The following is a 19543-nucleotide window of genomic DNA, read 5'->3' on the forward strand; positions in this document are numbered from 1 at the left end:
CGGACTTGACCTTTTCTTTGGTGCCGTTCTACTAGCCTGAGACAGCCAGCCGAGAGCGTGGGCCTGAAGAGCCAGCAGACTCGATAGGAGGGGAGAAGGGGGATGTAGAATCAGGACAGGATCGGTTCTGATGTGGAAACCGTTTAAATAGACTTGACCATTCAGGGGCAGAGGCCAGGGGAGGGGGCCCAAACTCCACAGAGGTGGCTTATCAGTGTCTTGAGACCGGGAAGTCCAGTGTGAGAAAAAACAAGGTTAGTGTGAGAGCACCGAGCCAGGACGGAGGGGACAAACTCACGCGCTATACTGAGGGTCCCAAAGCCTAGGGGAGGCTGCAGGTGGGAAGGCTGAGCAAAGCTGGAGCTTGGATGGGGACCAGCAGAGACCAGATTAGATTTGGGGGTTGCAGCAACACTCCACCTTGGGATTTGGGTTGTTGTGACCACTGCTGGTGCAGTGGGCCTTAGGATGGCTCCCACTGGGCCCTGGGAGCACAGCTCAGGGGCTGCATTGTGAGACCCTGGGCTGGCTTGCCGTCATGAGTCCCTATGGAATACTTAATAAAAAAACAACAAAAACAAACAAACAAAAAACCATTGTCTTTGTCCCCAGTTCCTGGCAAAGATCTTCAAAAACGCTTGGACTTTCCAGGAAACTCCCTGGCAGTCCAGTGGTTAGGACTTGGTGCTTTCACTGCTGAGGGTGAGGGCCCGGGTTCAATCCCTGGTTGGGGAACTAAGATCCCATAAGCCTCGCAGTGTGGCCAAAAAAAAAAAGAAAAAGAAAAAAAAAACACTTGGACTTTCCAGATGATGGAAGCATCTTTTGTTATTTATAATGACTGCCCCCCACTTTTTTTTTTGGCTGTGCAGCCTGTGGGATCTTCGTGCCCCACCAGGGATCGAACCCGTGCCCCCTGCAGTAGAAGCTCGGAGTCCTAACCACTGGACCACCAAGGAAGTCCCTGTAATGAGCCCTGAGTTTCTAAACATACCTGAGTTTATGTGGACAAGGTGACTCATGGCGGGGCCCCTAAATAGCTTCAGGATGGAGACTGGTGCCAGAAAAACCCACCACATGATCGGAGGGCTGGAGTTCTCACCCAACCCCACCATGCACCTCCAGGGAAGGAAGAGGGGCTGGAGGCTGAGTTTGATCACGTGGCCAATGGCTTCCTCAGCCAGGCCCAAGTATTGAAATCTTGACAGAAACCGAACAACAAAGCTCAGGGAACTTCCTGGTTAGTGAACTTGTCAATATACCAATACATCCCCCCAGTGGGACAGAAGCGGCTGCACCTCCACCTCCCTAGACCTTGTCCTAAGTGTTGCTTCTAGTTGGCTGTTCCTCAGTTGTCTCCGTTATGATAAAATGGTGATCATGTGTATAGCGCTTTCCTGCGTTCTGTGAGTTGTTCTACTGAATTATCAAGTGGGGGAGGTGTTGTGGGAACCCCCGAATTTGCAGCTGGCTAGGCGGAAGCATGGGTAACTTGGGGATACCTGAGACCGGGGCTGGTGTTTGAAGTGAAGGTGGTCTTGTAGGACTGAGCCCTTAACTTGTGAGGTCTGTGCTAACATCAGTTACTGTCAGAACTGAGCTGAATTGTAGGAAACCCAGCTGGTGTCAGGACATAGCCCCTTCCTCTGACGAAAGATGAAATTATGTATTACAGCTGTATTGGTATAAATGTGAATGTAATCCAAGCTGGATTCACTATTATAAATCCATTATTATGACAGTCATTTTTTCCCATCTGACTCTATAAAAAATTAACATGAAAACCTTCCCATCAGCCCCAGGCACTGAGCCTAGTGTGCTCAGGGCACATCTCGGAGAAGCTGGGCTTCTGGAGCAGCTTGAGGATGGAGCATAGCCAGGTGCCCAGAGGGACAGAGAAGGAGGTAGGAAGGAAAGACATTCATCATGTTGTACTAGGGTGATTCCTTATCTCCCGTATTCCTGTTACAACAACCTGGACCCATGCCCTAATCATGGCAGCCTCTTTAGTCTTTGGGGACAACTTTTAGACACTATTTGGTGCTATCTTTGCTGGCACTCCAGCAAATGTCTAATCTACCAGGGGAGTGAAGCATTATCCTGGTTTAAGTCTAAGAAAGAGGTGTTCACAAAGATTTAAGAAGTTTCCACCTCCCTCTTACAAATTCTACCTTCTTCCAAATACAACCATGTGGATACACATTAAATACAGAAGGGAAGTTGGAGCGAATGTCATCAGGATATGAATTAACTTGAAACCCAGAGTTTCCAATCCCAACTTGTCTGGCGGTCTAATTGATATTCCACATAGGTCATCACCAGGCGCTGGGCAATCCCTGCCCCAAACCAAAACTCTAAGTTACCTAAATGGGGGCGTGCATTCTTCCCCACTCCCACTGAATTTGTTTGCTAGGGCTACCATAATAAGGTACCGCAAACGGAGTGGCTTAAACAACAGACATCCATTGTCTTCCAGTTCTGCAGGCTAGAAGTCTGAGATCAGGGTGTCAGCAAGGTTGATTCCTTCTGAGGGATGTGAGGGAGAATCTGCCCCATGCCTCTCCCCCAGCTTCTGGTGTTTGACATTTTGGATTATAGGTGCAGCACCCTGACCTCTGCATTCATCTTCACGTGACGATCTCCCTGTGTGCGCGTCTGTGTCCAGATTTCCCTTTATATAAGGACACCAGTCATATTGAATGAGGGACCCACCCTACTCCAGTACGACCTCATCTTCACTAATGACATCTCCAGTGACCCTATTTCTAAATAAAATCACTGCCTGAGGTCCAGGGGGGTTAAGACTTCAACATATGAATCTTGCCGGCGGGAGCCACAATTTAACCTATGACACCTACCTTTACTCTTCCTTGTTCACTGGAGGCTCTAACTGAAGCAGAAATGTACCCAGCAGCCAGAAGCCAAGGTGGGTGGGGGCTCAGTGAGCTGGGGATGACAGGGCAGAAAACCGTATGCACATCTCTGGTCATCCACAGGCATCCTTCCTCAAAGAAGCTCAGCAGAGATTGGCTTCAAACGTCTGAATTATTAGACTTCCTTATGAATAGTGTTGCACTTTAGCCGTTCTCTTTGGGACCTGCCTCATCTCCAGTGACTTTTCAGATTCAGTGTTTCCTCCGCTCTCATGAGGAAAGTCACCTCCTGTAATCCAATGTCTCCTCGCTCGTGAATTGGAGCAGGTTCTTAGTGATGAGCAGCAGAAATTTTCTCTGGGTAACTTAAGAAGAAGAGGAATTGAGGAAAGGATGTTGGGCAGGTCATTGGCTCTCTAGAAAGGACGGTAAACCAGGCCAAGGCTGTGCTTCTGGAAACAAATCACACCACAGTCAGAAGGACCCAGAATGCGCTCTGCCACTGGGCTCAGGCACCCAGGAGGCATGTCCATCCTGGGTGTTAGATGCCTCCACTGCTCCTGGAAACTCTATCTAGAGACATTTTTCCAGATTTGGAAGTATCCCTGAGCCCTAAAGGATAGGCACATCTGCACTAAAGCTTTCTAAGGCCACCTTCATGACCAACATTTTCTGATTAACTGTAGATTCCAATAGTCACCTCCTGACCGGTGAAAATTTGGCTCTGCTGGGGTCCTGAGAGAAGCAGACACTGAGATGAGTTAAGAGTGAAAACGTTTAACGGATGGCCAACAAACACATGAAAAGATGCTCAACGTCACTAATCGTTAGAGAAATGCAAATCAAAACTACAATGAGGTATCACCTCACACCAGTCAGAATGGCCACCATGAAAAAATCTACAAACAATAAATGCTGGGGAGGGTGTGGAGAAAAGGGAACACTCTTGCACTGTTGGTGGGAATGTAAATTGATACAGCCACTATGGAGAACAGTATGGAGGTTCCTTAAAAAACTAAAAGTAGAGCTACCATATGATCGTGCAATCCCACTCCTGGGCATATACCGTGAGAAAACCATAATTCAAAAAGACACATGCACCCCAATGTTCATTGCAGCACTATTTACAATAGCCAGGACATGGAAACAATCTAAATGTCCATTGACAGAGGAATGGATAAAGAAGATGTGGTAAATATATACAATGGGATATTACTCAGCCATAAAGAAACGAAATTGGGTCATTTGCAGAGACGTGGATGGACAGGAGTCAGGAGACCACCGAGCAGCTGGCAGAGACGTGGATGGACCTAGAGATTGTCATATAGAGTGAAGTAAGTCAGAAAGAGAAAAATATATATCATACATTAATGCCTGTATGTGGAATCTAGAACAATGCTATAGATGATCTTATTTGCAAAGCAGAAATAGAGACACAGATGTAGAGAACAAATGCGTGGATACCAAGCGGGAAGAGGGATGAATTGAGAGATTGGGATTGACGTATATTTGCCACTGGGTATGAAATAGATATCTAGTGAGAACCTACTGTATAGGGAACTCTATTCAGTGGTCTGTGGTGACCTAAATGGGAAGGAAATCCAAAAAAGAGGGGATATATGTGTACGTATACCCGATTCACTTTGCTGTACAGTAGAAACTAGCATAACATTGTAAAGCAACCATACCCCCCCCAAAAAAAGAGTGAAAAACTTTATCAGGAGTAACACCTGTGGGAGGAAAAGGCAGGAAGTGGGATGGGGCAGGGATGGGTTCAGTCAGACCACGATACAGAATTGTCCCCTCCAGCCTGATGGGAACTCTGAGCAAACGCCTGCAGAGGAGTGATGGGCGGGAACGGCTGGGGGCTTGGGCCGCGTCATGCTCGGTCACTGTCCAAGCCACCCCAGGAGGAGGGTGGCTTTGACGCCAAAGCGGAGGTGGACTTAAAGATGTCTGTCAGTTAACCACTTACCTAGTTGTTGGCCCAGAGCTTTGGTCCTAAGCAAAGGGAAACAGCCATTCAAGGATGTGGGTCAGGGCTTCCCTGGTGGCGCAGTGGTTGAGAGTCCGCCTGCCGATGCAGGGGACACGGGTTCATGCCCCGGTCCGGGAAGATCCCACATGCCGCGGAGCGGCTGGGCCCGTGAGCCATGGCCGCTGAGCCTGCGCGTCCGGAGCCTGTGCTCCGCAATGGGAGAGGCCACAGCAGTGAGAGGCCCGCGTACCACCAAAAAAAAAGGGATGTGGGTCATGCATAGCCATGCAACTCTCAGAGTCTGCCTCCACTCCAGGCAGTACTGTACATGTAGATGGGGCATCTTTACGGAGCAAACACATGTCAATATCATACATTGGCTTCTGTCATTTTTCTTATTCTATGGGTCTTGGTTCCACTTCCCCAATGAGATTGTGACTCTCCAAAACTGCAGACTAATCTGACTTCCTCAGCATCCCTGACAGAGCCTAGCCTGAGGCTGAACACAGAGTAAAAGCTCTAGGAACATTTTCTTTGTTTTTTCTTTTTTTAATTTTTTGGTCGCGCTACGTGGCATGTGGGATATTAGTTCCCCGACCAGGGATAGAACCGGTGCCCCCTGCATTGGAAGTGCAGAGTCTTAACCACTGGACTGCCAGGGAAGTCCCTCTAGGAACATTTTCTGATCCATCTAAGGTGGCTTTCTCACTGCTTCCTCATGCAGTCTCCACCACGGCCCCCGCCCCATCCCTAAGCACTGCAATTTGAAGGCTCCGTTAGAACAGGCCATAAGTAAAGTCCCTGGCTCACTGTCAGGATGAATTTGTGACAGACAAGTGCTTTCCTGCCCATCTCCCTCTCCAGTCATTCATTGTTCTTGTCACAAATTAAAAAGAAAAGCAGGCAGTGCTTAAGAAAATCTGTGGCCCCACTCGACACCTCCCGCGCAGGAAAGCATTTGACAACCGGTTCCCATGGCTACGGGCTTTCTTTGAAATAATTTCTTGTTCGGTGCGCCAGACCCCCGCCTTTCTCTTCTTGGGAGTAATGGCCAGCATTGAAAGTGAGATCAGAGAAGGAGAAAACAATCCAGATGAAGAGAGCCCACAGGCCAGCAAGAGGGCTCTCGCGGCCCAGGAGGGAAGAACCCAACGCCTCCGTCCTCAGGGCCACGCTGGTGCTCACCAAAGTGTTAAAAGATGCCAAGGATGAGGTCTGAAAAAAGCTGACAGCAGCATCAACAGGCACTATTTAGAGCTACACAACTGAGCAGAGTTCTCTAATTTTGGAAAAGGGCCATGTTCGCACATTCTATGCAACTGTGCCTGCCCCGGAAGCTGCTTGCTTCCATTTTTTTTCTTTTTTTTGGTTCTTTGGTGCCATGGCACATGGGCAGTGCTTTCGCCTCAGAGGAGAGCTGCCCCTGCCCTTGCCCTTCATCCTTATGCCTACTGTGCTAAGCAGTGAGACCCAGACCTGACTTCTGTTGTAGGTTGACTTGTGGTCTCCCCAAATTCCTATGTTGAAGTCCTAGCCTCCAGGACTTCAGAATGCGACTGTAGACTTCGGAGATAGGGCCTTTAGAGAGGTGATTAAGTTAAAATGAGAACGCTGGTGTGGGCCCTAATCCAAGCTGACTGGTGCCTTTATAGGAAGAGGAGTTTGGGATACAGAAGAGACACCAGAGATGCACCAGCACTGAGGAAAGGCCATTGTGAAGACTCAGTGAGAAGGCAGCTGTCTGTGGGTCAAGGAGACAGGGCTTGGGAGAAACCAACCCCGCCTGCGCAGTGATCTCGGACTTCCAGCCCCCAGTCTGCGTGTTTTGTTGGGGCAGCCCAAGCACTCAAATACGACCTGCCCCTGGGCTGCAGAGGCTCCATTTGTCAGACTGGGACTCAGGAAAGTCAGTCTAAAAGTATCTGCTTTACATCCCTTTCAGAGGGGATGGGCTCCACCGAGAGCTCCAGCAAGCTCACTGCCCTCACCACGCGACCTGTGATACACTTGTGTCTTGACGTGTCTGAAGGTCTCTTCTCTCACTGGATACCAGACTCTGTGAAGTGACTGATGGAGGCCCAGTGTCCACTCTTTACAGCAAAGGAAGCCAGACGGGTCTAAGTGATTCAGCGCGGGAGGCTGGGCGACCTAAGTAGTTGTGTCCTTGCTTCTCCATCCACCCACGTTTACAGTATTTTAATGTATATGAGATCCCGGAATGGGATGCTTTGAGGTTGGGATGCTATCTTCTTCCATTTGTATCCTGGCCACTGGGACTGTGCTTAGCATGAAAGCACTTAATAAAGATCCCTGAATAAGTTAATGAATCTTATTCTGGCCAAGAGAAGGAAGCTTTAGGATTTAAATCAAAAGAGAAATCTCTGGTCTTTTGTTCTTTTCTTTCTTTCTTCTTTTTTCTTTTAGACAAGGAGACAAAGGCTTAGAAAGTGAAGTGACACAGAAGCAGAACCAGGACCAAAACCAAGGTCTTCTGAATCCAAGTTCTGGGGTTTTCTGCTCTGCCATTCACTGAACTGAATACACAGCCAACTGTGTGTGCACCCATGTCAGGAAAACAAAGACAATACCTATATTTTCAGGTAAGCACAGTCTCTTTTTTTTTTTTTAGTAGTAAGCACAGTCTCTTAGGTTCAGCATTCAAGTGTGAATCTACTTATTATGTTTCAAAGGACCTGGTATTATTCCATGTACATCCTGGTATTTGCCTCTTTCATCTTTTCACTCCCTTCATTAAAATTCTCAGTGGCTCCCAACTGAGTCCCAAGTCCAGAGACTGCACATAGTAAGCATTTGATACATTAAAAAAATAAATTAATGAATAAATGAAAGCAGAGATAATTCTTAATTCCTCCCCCTGGCATTCAAAGCTCTCCATAATCTGGTACCCTAATTTTCAGCCTTCATAGACAAAATCCTTTGCTCTAGCTGGCTCAGTTTCCTCTCTGCTCCCAGAAGAATGCATCATTTGTAATTCTGCTTTGGTTGTTCGCCCAGACTCAGATCACCCTTGTCTCCCTTATTTGTCCATCCTGAAGTAGCTCACATCTTCAAGCCTAACTGAAGCCACCCCTCCTTCTGGCTTGGTGCACAAATAAGGATTTGGAGTCTGGAAGATGTGGGTGGAGGAAAAGGAACCTACAAAGCATTCTGAAATAGAGGTGCAAGTTAGGAAGAAAACCTGGAAGAGACAGAAATGGAGGGGTTGCATTTGCTTTTGCCACTCAGAGAAACTATAACCTTGATCAAGTCACAATCCCGGTAGCTGAAGTTTCTTCATTTATACAATGGAGCTTTAGACTAGACGGTCCTTAAGACAATTCCAGCCTTAACACTCTGACTGCACATCAACCCAAACAGCTGCTGTCTCTCTCTGTAGGGTCCCCAACTCTTTTCTCTCCTCTTCCCCAAGGCCATGTATGCACAAAGCCCTGCTCTCCAGAGACCTTGACCATCAGTCACCCCCTCTTTTCTGTCTTCAACTTCTTCCTCTCTAATGGTTCTTTCCTACCAGCATTGAATGCACTGAAAGTCTTTTCCATCTTCCAGAGAAGGAGGTGGGTTTCCACTTTTGTCCATGATGGAATATCTAGTACCAGACTTACCTTCCTGCCGTAAACACCAATTCATTAGACAAACTATATTAAAAAAAATGTTTTCAGACATTAGGGAATGGGCAGTGCAGAATTGTGATTCCCAATAGAAAGGAGACAAATGAGATGAGCCCTAAGATTGCTTTGGCTTTCTGCCTGGAGACACTTTCCTGATGATGGCACAAGAGGTACCCAAGCAGAGCCAGTGGTCTCAGTGAGTTGAGGGGAGGCCAAAATAGCTGGAATTTGCCAGACAGAGTATCAGAGAGGAGGGAGCCATGTAGAGAAAGCCCTCCCGAAGTCAGCACTGGGGTCCCCTTGAATCTTTGGCTGGGTAGTTAGTTATGCCCACATAGGAAAAAACTCCACATCACCAGGCAAAGAAAACTATAATTCCCCAAACGGAACAATTCCCAGAGCTCATATAGGGCTTGGAGATGTTTGAGTTATGACTAGCCAAAGGAGAGAAACCCCTCTGAACGCCTGGATCATTTAGTAAAGACTCCAGAAGGGTCATACATTAGTAGTAGGGCTAAATCAGCCCTGTTTGACTTCCCCTAGCAAAGCTTAAAAAACAAGCCAAATGATGCAATCAGAGGATGCAAAGCTGTCTCACAAATAACTGTCTGCTAGAGCTAACTTCTGTGCCCTTTAAAGGAAGAGAACAAAGCGCAGACACCCGACAACCTAATATTCACGACGACCAGTGTAAGGGTTAAGTAGTCAGGGTTCAATCAGAGAAGCAGGGTGAGTGGGAGTCATATATATAGGACATGAATTTATTAGAGGAACTGGCTTACACAGTTGCAGGAATTGGCTAAGCAAGCCTGGAGTCCATAGGGCAGGCAGACAGCCAGGGAAGAGCACAGTAGGCTGGAAGCACGGTGGGGAGAAGAAAGAAGAGAATTTCAGATCTAGTCATTGTTTGGAATCTCTGAGTTCAGCGGAGGCCTGAGACCTCATTTTTTTTTTTTTTTTTTTGCAAGGTGATTCTCAAATTTATATGGAAATTCATAGATAGAATAACCAAGACACTGCTGAGGAAGATAGATGTGATAGAACTCACTCTCACTCTACTATAAGACTTTTAGACTGTATGGTATTGACATAAACATAGACAAATTGACTGATAGAATGGAAATGGAGAGCTAAGAGCAGGCGTTTATATAATTTATGACAAAGGTGGCACTGTAGAGCAATAATGAAACAGTATTTTTGAATTGACCCCTGCCTCACAGCCTGATTAAAACTATATATATATATATATATATATATATATATATATAAAAAAAAATATATATAGAAGATAATTCCAAGGGGACTTTAAATGTATGGAGCCCTCTTTTAAAGGCTTCCAAATGATTAAGTTAGGCCCACTTAGAATACGCTCCATTTTATTAACTTAAAGACAACTGATTATGGACTTGAATTACATCTGCAAAATTTCTTCAAAACGGCACCTAGATTTGTGTTTGATTGAAACTCTGGGAAAGGGTGTGTGTGTGTGTGTGTGTATTACAAAATAGCTTCAGTTTCCCTTCCATGCTCCAACTCCTATGAGAGAAATATCCCTTGTACCCTACCGTAACTGGAAACATACTAGAAAGGGAATTCTGGGGACTGTAGTTCAGCCTAGCCAAGGTGACATATCACAAAGCCATCACATTCAGCATCCATTAAAAGTTAGACCTTCATTGAAGCATAACCAGGAGATGCCCGTAACCAGGATAAAAATATAAACAGACACAGACATGACAGAGATGATGGAATTAATAGAAAAGAACTTTAAAAGCGCCATCATAAACATGCTCAAAAATTCAAGGGAAAACCTGAAGACAATAAGGAGAGAAATTAAAGATATTAAAAGAAATCAAACAGGACATCTAGGGCTGAAAAAATAAAATGTCTACAGTGAAAATTATACCAAATGGGCTTAGCTGTAGATTAGACACCAAAGAAGAGAAAATTTAATGAACTTGGAGATGTAGTAATAGAAATTCTCTTAAGTTGAATCACAGAGAGAAAAAGATCTGAAGCAAAATGAAAAGGAAGAGAGCCTCAGTGACAGTATCATGTAGTCTAACATATGTGTCTCCCCAAAGGAGACAGGGACCAGAAAATAATTTCCAAATTTGATGAAAAATATAAATCTCCATATTCAACAAGTTCAGTGAATACCAAGCAGAATAAATGGATACCACATCAAAGCACATAATAATCTAACTGATGAAAACCAGTGAGAAAGGGGAAAATCTTAAAGAAACCAGAGAAAAAAAGACACATCATATTCAAGAGAACAAAAATGAGATTTACTACAGAATTTTTGTCAGAAGCAGTGTAAGCCCGAAGTTAAAGAAATGGCATCCAATGTGCTGAAATTAAAAAAAAAAGAACTGCTAACCTAGAATTCTGTATGTAGTGAAAAGATTCTTTAAAAGTAGAGTAAAATTAAGACATTTTTGATAAAAACAAGCTGAGATAATTCATTGCCAATAGACTGGCACTGCAAAAAATTGTAAAAGGAGTTTCCTCAGGCTGAAGGAAAATGACATGAAATAGAAACTCAAATGTACATAAAAAAATGAAGAGTACTAGAAATATTAAATGAGTGAGTAAATATAAAAGGCTTTTTTTCCCCCTCATTTAAAAATCTTATAAGAAAACATTGAACACGGAAATCAGAACGCGCTGGACTTCTCCCTCTGCGCAGGATCTCACATTTTGATATTGGCTGGAGGTGTGGGGAAGAATCTATCTTTTAGCTCATTCAAGTTGCTGGCAGAACCTGGTTCTAGGTTCTAGGTTGAAGGTCTAAGGTCTATGTTTCCTTGCTGGCTGATACTCAGGCTCTGCCCTCAGCTCCCTGAGGCCCCCATTTCTTCTCACATGGCCCCCTTCATATTCAAAGCAACAATGATGTATCAAGTTCTTACACTTTGAATCTGCCTGACTTCCCTTTTTATTAATCAGAGAAGGGTTTCTAATTTTTTCTTTTAGTTTCTTTTTAGAGCGTTTTTTTTTTTTCACAGCACAATTGAGAGGAAGGTACAAAGATTTCCCATATTCCTCCTATCCCACCATGCATAGCCCCGCCCATTATCAACATTCCTTACCAGAGTAACCCCTCTCAACAGCTCCTACCATTTATCAACATCCCCTATATTTGTTACAATTGATGAACCTACTTTGACACATCATCAACGTCCAAAGTCCATTGTTTACCTTACATTCATTCTTGGTATTGTACATTCTGTGGGTTTAGGCAAATGTATAACGAAATGGATCTATTATTTATTTATTTGCGGTAGGCGGGCCTCTCACTGTTGTGGCCTCTCCCGTTGCGGAGCACAGGCTCCGGATGCGCAGGCCCAGCAGCCGTGGCTCACGGGCCCAGCCGCTCCGCGGCACGTGGGATCTTCCCAGACCGGGGCGTGAACCCATGTCCCCTGCATCAGCAGGCGGACTCCCAACCACTGCGCCACCAGCGAAGCCCGAAATGGATCTATTATTGTAGTATCATACAGAGTCTTTTCGTATCCTGATAATCCCGTGTGTTCTGCCTATTCATCCCACCCCTCAACCCCTGGCAACTGCTGATCTTTCCACTGTCTCCATAGTTTTGCCTTCTCAAGAATGTCATAGAGTTGGAATCATACAGTAAGTAGTCTTTTCAGATTGCTTTCTTTCACTTAGTTATATGCATATAAGTTTCCTCCTTGTCTTTTCACAGTTTGATAGCTCGTTTCTTGTTAGTGCTGAATAACATTCCACGGTCTGGATGTACTACCATTACTTATCCACTCACCTACTGCAGGGCAACTTGGTAGTTTCCAAGTTTTGTCAACTATGAATAAAGCTACTATAAACACCACAAGCAGGTTTTGCTGTGGGCATAAGTTTTCAACTCCTTTGGGTAAATACCAAGGAACGTGACTGCCGGAGGGTAGGGTAAGAGTATATTTAGTTTTGTTTTTTTTTTTTGGCCGAGCTGCTCAGCTTGTGGGATCCTAGTTCCCCAACCAGGGATTGAACCTGGGCCCCGGCAGTGATAGCACCGAGTCCTAACCACTGGACTGCCCGGGAATTTCCAAGAGTACGTTTAGTTTTGTAAGAAACTACCAAACTGTCTTCCAAAGTGGCTGCACCATTTTTATTCCCACCAGCAGTGAACGAGACTTCCTGTTGCTCTGCATCCTTGTGGGCATTTGGTTTGCTAGTGTTCTGGATTTTGGCCATTGCAATAAGTGCGTAGTGGTACCTTATTGTTGTTTTAATTTGCATTTCCCTGATTGACATATAATGTGGAGCATCTTTTCATATGCTTATCTGTTGTCTGTGTATCTTCTTTGGTGAGGCGTCTGTTAAGGTCTTTGGCCCATAAACTTCTCTAATTTTAAGGGCTTATGTTTAGATAAGGCCCATGCAGATCATTTCCCTCTTAATGTCAACTGTGCCATGTAACATAACATAATCACAGGAGCGAGATCTCATCATGCTTGCAGATTCCAGGGCATGGGAATAAATGAAGATCACTGATATAAGAACAAAGGCAAGACACCATCACTTGCATTTAGCAGAGACTCAAAATCAGGCTGGGGAGTGGGAAAAGGGGAAGACTTACCATAAGATCTTATTGAAGGCTTTTGGCATACGGAAGGTGGAGGTGGGCTAATTGTAAGCAGAACATCCCATGTGATTGTTAAGGGTAGCATATTTGGCTTTTTTAAATTTTTTAAAATTTATTTATTTGTTTTATTATTTTTTTAAATTTCTGGCTGTGTTGGGTGTTTGTTGCTGTGCACGGGCTTTTCTCTGGTTGCAGTGAGCAGGGGCTACTCTTTGTTGCGGTGCGCGGGCTTCTCATTGCGGTGGCTTCTCTTGTTGCGGAGCATGGGCTCTAGGCGAGCGGGCTTCGGTAGTTGTGGCACACGGGCTCAGTAGTTGTGGCTCGCGGTCTTAGTTGCTCCGTGGTATGTGGGATTTTCCCGGACCAGGGCTCGAACCCGTGTCCCCTGCATTGGCAGGCAGATTCTTAACCAGTGTGCCACCAGGGAAGCCCTGGCTTTCTCTTTTTGTTCCTAAGTTGGAAGTGGAGGCAAAAATTAGGGAAGCTAGCAGTTACTGACCAAGTGCTGACTCTTTGGGGCTGGTTGCTGCAGAAGTTGTGAGTCCAGAGATCTGTTTTTTTATATATGGTCTGCCCATTGTCATTTTGTATATTCAGTCTTTCAAGGGATTAGTGGGAAGATTTTAGGGGAGCATTTTAGAAATTCTACCTATTGCAGATATCTACAAAAAAACGTACTTACAGCTAACACCAAACTTAATGGTAAGAGATTGAATGCTTTCCCTTTAAGATCAGGAACAAGACAATGATGTTCTCACCACTTCTATTCAATATGGTACTGTGGGTTCCAGCCAGTGCCATAAGTCAAGAAAAAGAAATAAATGATATCTAGATTGGAAAGAGAGAAGTAAAATTGTTTTAATCTCGGATGACATAATCATTTATGCAAAAAAATCCATGACATCAAAAAAAAGTTACTAGAACTGATAAGTGAATTTAGCAAGGTTTCAGGACACATATCAATATATAAAAATTAATTGTAGCTCTATATGCTAGCAACAAACAAATTAAAAGACAAAATGACTTACAATAGCATTAAATATTAAATACTTAGGAATACAATTGACAAAAAGTATGTAAGACCCCAATACTCAAAACTACAAAATTTTGCTATAAAAATTAAACATGACCTAATAAAATGGAGAGATATACCATGTTCATGGACCAGAAAATTGACTATTGTCAAAATTTTAGTTATCCCCAAATTGATCCATAGATTAAAGGCAATTCCAACAAAATTCCAGAAGGCTTTTTTGGTAGAGATTGAGAAGTTTGTTCTAAAATTCACATTGAAATGCAAAGGATCAAAAACAGTTAGAATAACTCTGAGAAAGAAGAACAAAGTTAGAGGACTTACACTACCTGATGTCAAGACTTATTATAGTGTTATAGTAAATAAGGTGGTCAGTATCGGTGCCAAGATAGACAAATAGATCAACGGGGCAGAATAGAGTCCAGAAGCAGATGCCCACATATATGGTCAATTAATTCTTGACAAAGATTCAAAACCCATTCAGTAGAGAAATGATAGTGTTTTCAACAAATGGTGCTGGAACAGTTGGATATCCATATGCAAAAAAGAAGCAAAACCTGGAAGAACCAAAAGAGAGAAGCAGACAAATCCACAATTATGGCTGCATATTGTAACACCCGTCTCAGTAATTCACAAAAGAAATAGGCAGAAGATGAGCAAGGAAGTAAAAAAAGTGTACAACTTTTTCAACCAACTTGACTTAATTAAAACTTGCAACCTATAACAGTAGAGTCCACATTGACCGTTCACCAAGATAGACCATATGTTAGATCACAAGTCTTTGAAACCACAAGGTGTATTCTCTTACCACAAAAGAATTAAATTAGAAGTTAGTAATAAAAAGATGATTGAAAACCCACATATTGGAAACTGGACAACATAGTACTAAATAATTCAAGAATCAGAAAAGAGATCATAAGAGAAATTAGGAAATATTTTGAAATGGCTAACAATAAAAAAAATCAAAATTTGTGGAATGCAGGTAAAGCAGTTCACAAAGGAAATTTATAGCTTTCAAGGCTTATAGGTTGTTACCTATATTCCTGAACAACTGGCTATAAATCAGAAGTTCCCACATCCCCCTTTGGGTTCTATGAATTTGCTAGAGCGAATCACAGAATTCAGGAAACCTGCTTACTCACCAGATTACCAGTTTATTACAAAGGAAATTAAAGGATGTGAATCAGCAGCCAGATGAAGAGATGCATGGGGCAAGGTTCTGAATAAAGGAGCTTCTGTGGAGCCCTGGGGTCCATCATGGTGGCACATGGAAGCATTCTTGTTCCAGCTGGAGCTTCCTAGTACCCCTCCTTTTTGGTTGCCTTATGGAGCCTCATTACAAAGGCATGATTGATTAAATTATTGACCATTGGTGATTCAACCTCTAGCCCTTCTCCCCTCCCCAGAAATCAGGGGGTGGGACTGAAAGTTCCAACAGTCTGTTCATGATTGGTCCCCCTGGCAACCAGTGCCCCCATCCTTAGGGGACTTCCAAAAGTCACCTCATTAACACAAACCCAGTTCTGGTGAAAATGGGCTTGTGAATAACAAGACACCTATTTCAGCTTTATGGCTCTGAAGCCATTTCAGGAACTGAGAACAAGAGAACAAATATTATAACAAAAGATGCTCCCTTTGCTCTTATTTCTCAGGAAATTACAAGAATTTTGAGAGCTGTGAGCTAGGAACTATGGCTGGAAGACTGAAATATGTATTTATTGTAAATCACAATATCTTTAACTACTTTGCACCCCTCAAAAAACTAATTCATGGTTTATGAAAAAACCATAATGAAAATATTTAAAGTATTATATAACAAAATTATGGGATATAATTAAAGTGATACTTGGTTATAAATTTCTATGCTTAAATACATTAAAAAAAAAAAATCATGGGGCTTCCCTGGTGGCGCAGTGGTTGAGAGTCCGCCTGCCGATGCAGGGGACACAGGTTCGTGCCCCGGTCTGGGAGGATCCCACATGCCGCGGAGCGGCTGGGCCCGTGAGCCATGGCCGCTGAGCCTGTGCATCTGGAGCCCGTTCTCCGCAGCGGGAGAGGCCACAACAGTGAGAGGCCCAAGTACCGCAAAAAAAAAAAAAAAAAATCATGAAACAGAAAAGAAGAAACAATCTTCAAGAAGCTGGAAATGAAATGGTATATTAATTCTAAGCATCATGAAAGAAATAATAAAAAAAGAACAAAAATTACTAAAATAATGATGGAGAGGATGAACAAGTCCAAAAGCTGATTCTTTGAAAAACATAGATGGAATAGCTACACTTCTAGGAATATTAACCCAGAGATAAAGAGCAAAAACACAAACAATAGAATAAGGAGCCATAACTGTAGAAGCATTAATAATTCAAAACATCTGAATAGAACACCGACAAATTTATGCCAATACATTTTTTAAAAAACTAGATAAAATGGAAAAGAATCAGAAAACTGAACTACTAAAATTGACTTCAGAAGACCGAAAACCCAAATAGTTCAATAACCTGACAACCACTTCCAAATATTTCTAGGTTCAGCTGATTTTAAAGGCAAATTTGTATACTAAATCTTGGCTGAGCAAGGTTTATTTATCCAGTGGTTTAAATATGTTACTGCCCCTTTGGCCTTCATATTTTCTTAAGAGATGTCAGCAGTACAGTTAGCCCTCGTTATCCGCCTGTTCTGCATCCATGGATTCAACCAAAGGCGGACTGGAAATATTCAAAAAACAAAAATCCAGGTAGTTCCAAAAAGCAAAACTATTTACATAGCATTCATATTATGTTAGGTATTATAGGTAATTCAGAGAAGATTTAAAGTATACGGGAGGATGTGCGTAGGTTATATGCAATTACTGTGCATATAAGGGACTTGAGCCTCACGGATTGGTCCTGGAACTAATGCCCCTAGGATACTGAGGGAAGACTGTAATTCCTATGATTACTTCTCTCTATGAAATATGCCATTTTCCTCTGGCCACTTTCAAGATATTCTTGGTTTACAGCAGTTTATCTTTTGTTACAGCAGCTTGACTACGATGTGCCTATATGTGTTTTTCTTCATACTTTTCTGGGGTTGTCTGTTCCCTTGCTTATATTTTGTTTCACCCCTTGTCTGTTTCTAGGTTTTAATTTCTGTTGCTCTGTCCTTTGTTTCTGGTGTAGGTTGGAAGTGTCAAGAGTTGGGGTGTGGGGAGGAGGCATGAATAGCCCTCTTGGTCTCTCTCCTTATCCCTCAATATGTATCAGGGCCCATCCCTGTGCCCTGAGGACTTTGTCTACTTCATAAACAGATTGCTCAGTTCAGGTTAACCTGCCCTCTCCTGGCAAACACCACAGCCTGCCTGGTAACAGAAGTGGTACATGGGCCCAAACCCTATCCCTTGTAGTACAACTTTGATGGATTCCTAAGCCAAAACCATTCTTGTTACAGGTGGAATACATTTCAGGCCCATGCCACCGAGTGCTCTTGAAGCATCAAAGAACTACCAGCCAGGCTCTGGTCAAGGAAGACCAGCTCCCCTGTAGTTCAGCTGCTGATAAAATCTGGGGTCCCAGGGAGGAATATGACCTAGGGATTCCATGGTCCTGCCAGGTTGCCCTCTCAGTCATCAACTAAAAGGCCCTGAATATGGCCTGGGGAACCTCTGCAGGCTGGGTCCTCACCCCACATTGCCAACTGTAGCCGTAAACCCAGGCCAGTGACAGGGCTTGGGAGTCCAAAGGATTACTATCTTAGTTTTAGACCCATAAATCACCTTGAAATTGGAAACAGCCCTGGAAATTCTGGATTGGTTGATAGATGTTTTTCCCAAGATGGCAACACACCCAGCCCTAGACATTTACAGTTGCCTCAGGCCTATATAACAGCTTTCTACTTAAAACTTTAAAATGTACACTAGCCACTATTTGGGTAATTTTTTTTTAATTGAAGTATAGTTGATTTACAATGTTGTGTTAATTACTGCTATACAGCAAAGTGACTCAGTTATACACATATATACATTCTTTTTCATATTCTTCTCCAGTATGGTTTACCAAAGGATATTGAATATAGTTCCCTGTGCTATACAGTAGGACCTTGTTGTTTATCCATTCTATATTTACCAGTTTGCATCTCACTAGCCACTATTTGGAACAGCAGGTCCCCAAGCTCAGGAAATGTCATTAAAGGCTAACACCCTTGAATGGGATATTACCAGGGAATGCATTATTTTGACCAGTCAGCAGAACTCAGTGTCCCTTCTTCTTTTTTTTTTTTTGTTGTTTTTAATGTGCTTTTTATTTAAAACAGTTTTAGATTTACAGAATTATTGGATAGATAGTACAGAGAGTTCCTGGATATCCCACACCCACTTTCCTCTATTATGAACAATACGTACGTTGTTACAAATGAACCAGTATTGATACATTATTGTTAACTAAAGTCCACACAGCATTCAGATTTCCTCAGTTATTCCCTAAATTTCTTTTTCTGTCCCAGGATCCCATCCAGTATACCACATTACCTTTAGTCATCATGTTTTCTTAATCAGCGTCCCTTTTTTACCAACCCAGTTTCCAATGTTTTACATATGTTCATTTACAATACAAAGTTTACTCTTGTAGAAGGAAATCCTGCCATTTGTGGCAACATGGACGCACCTTGAGGACATTATCCTAAATGAAATAAGCCAGACACAGAAAGACAAATACTGTATGATTTCACTTACATGTAGAATCTCAAAAAGTCAAACTCACAGAAGCAGAGAGTAGAATGGTGGTGACCAGGGGCCGGGAGGTGGGGGAAATGGGAACATGTTGGTCGAAGGGCACAAACTTTCACTTATGCAGGATGAATAAGTTCTGGAGAGCTAATGTATAGCATGGTGACTATAGTTAATAATACTGCAGTATGCACTTGAAATTTACTAAGAGAGCATGTCTTAGGCGTTCTTACCACGCACACAACGGTAACTATGCGAGGTGATGGATGTGTTAATTAGCCTGATTGTGGAGATCATTTCACAATGTATACTTACATCAAAACATCACACTGTACTTCTTAAATATATACAACTTTTATTTGTCAATTATACCTCAATGAAGCTGGAAAAACAAAGTTTCCTTTCGCGACAATTGCTTGTTATTTCAAGAAAGCTGCATTTTTAGTAATTGAGTTTGTTGGCAAAGCTGTTGAGCCAAAGCCAGGAGAGGCCCTCAGTGGGGCTGCCTTTAGGCCTGCAGAGCAGGGGCAGGTCTGGGACAGGATGGGACGGGGGTAGGGGGGTGGGGGGTGTTGAGCTTCCCAACCCTTCCCTGAGGACATCCTGCAGTGGCTCCCAGCCTGAGCACCACGGTGCAGTCTAGGTAACTCCTCCCTCTGGGAACTGTTCCCTTCAAGGGGGCGGGGCCGGGGTGTGGGCAGATGGGGAAGTCTCAGCTGCCG

General features: G+C 43.4%; 1 long non-coding RNA gene across 2 annotated transcripts in view; it reads left to right on the plus strand.

The window, feature by feature from the left end:
• LOC112415004 (uncharacterized) overlaps window positions 1–7442 on the plus strand; it is a 28885-nt gene extending 21443 nt beyond the window's left edge. For both annotated transcript variants that reach the window (XR_003006254.1, XR_003006255.1), the window contains exon 4: window positions 7276–7442. This is a non-coding gene — a long non-coding RNA (uncharacterized LOC112415004). The remainder of the gene's footprint in view (window positions 1–7275) is intronic.
• Window positions 7443–19543: the final 12101 nt, after the last annotated feature.

Source organism: Neophocaena asiaeorientalis, unplaced genomic scaffold (assembly GCF_003031525.2).
Source record: "Neophocaena asiaeorientalis asiaeorientalis breed wild unplaced genomic scaffold, Neophocaena_asiaeorientalis_V1.1 scaffold523, whole genome shotgun sequence".
Lineage (NCBI taxonomy): Eukaryota > Metazoa > Chordata > Mammalia > Artiodactyla > Phocoenidae > Neophocaena > Neophocaena asiaeorientalis.